Source organism: Triticum dicoccoides, chromosome 6B (assembly GCF_002162155.2).
Source record: "Triticum dicoccoides isolate Atlit2015 ecotype Zavitan chromosome 6B, WEW_v2.0, whole genome shotgun sequence".
Lineage (NCBI taxonomy): Eukaryota > Viridiplantae > Streptophyta > Magnoliopsida > Poales > Poaceae > Triticum > Triticum dicoccoides.
This window is the reverse complement of record NC_041391.1, coordinates 695,454,488-695,459,663: the sequence shown is the minus strand read 5'-3', so window position 1 is coordinate 695,459,663 and position 5,176 is coordinate 695,454,488.

Genomic DNA, 5,176 nt, shown 5'->3' with positions numbered 1-5,176 from the left:
TCCGGTGGCGCGGTGGAGCCTTGACTGCGCCCGCTCGCCGGCCGTACTCGCCCGTCTGGAGCCGGCGCAGGACGCGACGGCGGATGAGGGTGTGGTGGAGCATGGAGGAGAAGGGGCGGCGGGCATGCGGGAGAAAGAGGAGATTCTTGCATGCACTGGCACTGCACGTGGTGGGCTCGTCAGAAAAAGGAAGGGGAGAGAGATTAGAGGCTGGCGGTGGGCCTATTGCAGCCAAAAACTAGTGTCGGCGCCCCGAGCTGCCTCCCGATTCCCTGGGATTGCCTTGCGAGCGCCGGCCGTACATTTAGTTAAATCCGGCGCAAAACGAGCCTGTGCGGGTGCGACTGGGACACTTTTTTAATGCCGGTGCTAAAAAAGGCACCTGGGGGCCATCCTGGAGGCGCGACTGGAGTTGCTCTAACACAGTAGCATGAAACTGCAGCTGCCATAACCAACATATTACTTCAATTATTGTTCGTATGGATTCTAATTTCTCATTCCTGCTCTGCTAATTCGTAAACAAGATATCAACGAGAAGACGTTGTTGGTACTCTGTCCGGAGGAGCGCGCCATTGCACCATCGACAGGAAGAGGCTAGGTGGAGCGCAGAGTCACCACCGGCTGTGCCCTGGGCGATCTGCTGAGTTAAACCTGTTGTAGTCTGATGTCCATGCTTTTTTGCACGCGCGGCACCGGCGTCCGGACGCCGATCCCCGGTTGCCTTCTTCACACTCCTCCTCCTGCTCCAGTTCACGCCCAGCCAAAACGCGCGTCGACGCCGGCGAAGTCCCCGCCGTCCTTGTCCACCGTGGTGTTCCAACTCCAGAGTGTCGTCTATCCCACCAGGTACGCGGTCTCCCCCCCACCCCCCGTGCCCCCCGATCAGATTGGGTTTGTTCTTAGGATATCCCCTGGTTCTTTGGGGTTTGAGCATAATTGGTTTGCTACCAATATTTGGCATTGCCAATATTTGGCAAGCCAACATTTGGCAACATCAAAAGTTGCCAACAATGGGCAATCTTTTGTGAGATTGGCAGCAAAAATTGGCAAGCAACCAATCTCTAGCCAACATTTGACAATTGCCAAAATTTGGCATGCCAACTTTTGGCATCAAACCAATTATGCTCTATTTGCAGCTTTGGTTAGTTGGTTTCTGACGAGTGTGAGTCGTCGATCATTATCTGCGTAGCTCTGCGGGCGTTGATGTTAACCCCGTCGAAGTAGCCGGCCCGAAGTACACGAATTCTTTTGACTTTGTGCTCATGAAATGCTTTTTGTCTATCTTTTTGTTTATTGATCCGAAGACAGGGATCTGAACTATTTTTCAGTTTTCGTCCTCTGCTTTTTCACAGTTCTTTCAGGATTTGCTTGTTCACAAATTTCTTTGTTGTTTCTGCAGGCATTATTATGTCACCATGAGCATTGGGGATCCACCCAAGACTTACTTCCTGGGTAGCCCAAGTTTGCTTGACTGTTAGTTGTGCAGTCCTTTATTCTGTAACTGTACCTAGACTCCCATGGCATGCAGTGTCATTTGTTTCTGTATTCTTTTGTTCATGTGTTGCGCTGGTCAATACATGGTGAGCCTTCGTCAAGCGCACTAGCCTTGGTTGCAAGAGAGCAACACCATGAGCTAGCTTCCTTCCTTGCTTGGTTCACAAGTGTAAGTCAAACAATAGCAATTCAAGAACTAGAATTTCTCCTAATAGAATGTTATTTAAACCATTTTGTTTTGCTTTAAGGAAACAACACAACATATCTTATTCATAGTGGAAGGAGATAATTTTGATTGGAATTTGTAGTTAAAGAAAGAGAATAAAATACTTCTAATAATATCACTGATTTTATATGCTCAGTAGAGTAGGAAGAATTGCAAGACTTTGTATGACAATGATTTATGCATTGTTTTGTAGGAGTTTGGATTATTTTGGGAACGCATAGTATGCTGAAGCAAATGATTTATGCATTGTTTTGTAGGAGTTTGGATTATTTTGGGAACCTCTTTTAGGAGTTTGGAATACTCTAAGAAATTACTGTACGAGTTGAGCGTACTCTGAGCACCACATGTACCTGTAGCGCGCCACGACGACCGGCACAAGTCATGTTTCTCTCCATTCTCCTCCTCTAGCTCCCTCCCTCTAGATTCCATTGTGGCTTTTATGTGAAAGAGGCTAGATCATGAACATGTGCGGTGAGCTTTTGTGCTACTTTATTTTTAGAGCGATTACCAGTATTGCCAATGTCAGTAGATACTTTATTTATTTTGTGATGCACTTAGCTCAAATTATTTTATTTTGTTTAGATATAACTAGCAAAGTGGCCCGCTCGATGCGTGGGCTAGACCTTTTGAAAGTTTAATAATGAGAATATATTATTTAATTTAACTCATGAAATATTGGGGCCAAATGAGATGAAGTTTATAAATATAATACTTTTGAGAACCTGACAGTTCGTTAATTCAAGACATGTTTACTGCAAGAGTCTTTGGAGTCATAAATTTGGTTGCATACATGTTCCTAACTACGTGATGCCAATTTGAGATGTAAGCATTTTCTATAAAATCCAAATCAACAAAAGAGAAAATCAATGCTTAATATTATGCACCATGTAGAAAACTAAAACTCTTTACATAACACGAATTTTAGTTGAAAGCGATATTAACTAAATATTTTTGTTGATCATCACTACTAACACATTCCTACTTAACTGAATTTCTTATTGCTTAGACCATTCGGTGGACACAATAAATCCTATCCTAGGAACATTTTCCAATGATTTTCTTGTGACCAGTATTTACTATTTTCTTGCATGGGCAAAGCTCTTTCTTGCGTTTACTTTATTTTGGATTCATCGTTAAAGTGTGAATTCAATGTTTGTTATTCAAGAAAGTTGAATATCAATGTACTCTTTCACACAATATATATTGTCATGATGATTGGGGTGGAAATTTATGTGTAAAATAATTTACTAACTTTCCTTTCATTTTTACTTACGCATCATAACTTGTGGAGCATAGGATCTCTCTTGCACTTCCACCCTCATGGACCGTATAATTTTTTGTGGTGGATGTCTCATGCCATCAAATGCAGTTCAATCCCCCTAAAAAGGATCATATGACTTATGGCCTCCGTTCTCCTCCGAGCCATACTATGTAGTTTTATAGAGGTGATCATACTAAACCCTTTTCATTTTCACGTTAACAACCACAAATAAGAAAATATTTTTTAGATCAATTATATGTACTCTAATATATTTTAAAATAAAACAGTTTCTTGCAACAATATATGTGTTGGTATAATTACAAAGTCTGCAATTGATTTGGTGGAAACATGTGTCTTCGGTCTAACTAAAACTATGATAAATTAAAAAAAATCGATAATTGTCAATATATCATATTTTTTCTGCTTAAGTCGTCAAATGCTTTTAATATATAATGTTCTAAGTGTTACTGAGTATAGTAACTATACTCACTCCATTGGTGGAATAAATATTAATGTTCATGCTTAATTAGGATTTCTTGTGACTTACTTTCATGACCTATTATATTAGTCTAATATATAACATGAGAGATATATGTATATGTCAACTCCTTTACATAGCTATTAATAGCTATATTATAGTGACATGACCATGTATTACTTTCTTACAATTTTGTTAGCATTAAAAAATTTATTTTCTACCGTTGAGAACTTTTATTTCTTGTTTCCTTTTTTTCATTTTACAATTTTCATTTACACTGTACCCTGCGTAGAGTGTCAATGCATGCATGTCCTTGCATCCATAATTAGATGAATGGTATCAAGACGTAATATCATGCTCATCATTGATACAGAAAACAATAATCATATCACGGAATGATAACACAGATTCACCCCTCCATCGTAAGCACATGTGCAAGATATTAAGTCGATCATTACGAGATTTGTAATGTGGCTACACATGTTGGTGCTACAGTAAAAGTTTGCAGCTTTAGGCGGTGATCAAATTACCCGGGCAATGAGATGATGCTACTTCCGGTTGGATAAAGTATGGATGAGTTATTGCGAAAACTTTCTCGGCGCACAAATCATAAAAACATAAATCCATGCAGGGATAAAGAATCCAAAGATGTAACATGGCATGTGTGGCCGACATAGTGGGTAAAAGCCAAAGATGCAATATTCCTATCATATTGCAATGATGGATAAATTTTACAAATTAAATTTAATCCAAAAGTTTGAATTATTTGAAGTTATATTCCTGCTTTGGTAATTCCGCTACACACTAGTGGAGGAGATATTGGAGCTCTTGATAGGAAACATGACCATAAGACCCAATCAGGTTAAACCATGTAGTTGTTTTTTCATGCATCCATGTAGCAAGGGAAGGATGCATGCATGTATAAATGCATCAGCCCACGTCCTACTGCTTAAAAAAATTACTTCAAGTAGGGTTTATTATCACATCCATATAGTAAGGAAAAGAATGCACAGAAAATACATGGATGAACCCGGCTACATCTACACCCACCCGGAAAACACACTTCCAAATGTCAAAAGGTGCGAAATAAGTTGCACGGGTACATCTCTAGATTCTATGTGTGCCAGAATGTTTTGCGGAAAAATGACTTCTTTTGGCGCGTGCAAAAAAGGGGAAAATATCCCATGGAAAGCCTTTTTCCAAAACTGATATTTGTCTTTCTTCGAAAGCAAAATAAAAAAGACATATTTTTCGTATAATTTGTGCCGCACACATATTTTGGTGGAGATGTACACGTGAAATTACGTTTTGAATATTTTGCTATTTTAGAATGTGTTTGAAATACATTTAAATAGGCGTGTGCGAATATTTTGACATTTTAGAACGTGTTTAAAATGTACCGATGCACATCTTTATATAGGAATGTATCAACCGGCTGTGGCACACACATATATAAAAAGGCATCAACTCGGAGATTATTTTTGAAGAGTCCTATGCTAGCAAGGGAAGAATGCATGCATGTATATTTACTAGCAAAAGAGACCGTGCGTTGCAACGGGAGAGAAAACATAACACACACTTTTAATCCAACAACCATCACCCAAGACCACAATAGGTCCATCTCCTTTATTTTTTGTGAGGCATCATATTTGTATTGCCGCTTATCCTCCTTCTCACCCTCGTCGGCGATGGCCTCGGTGTTCACACAAAAAAAACA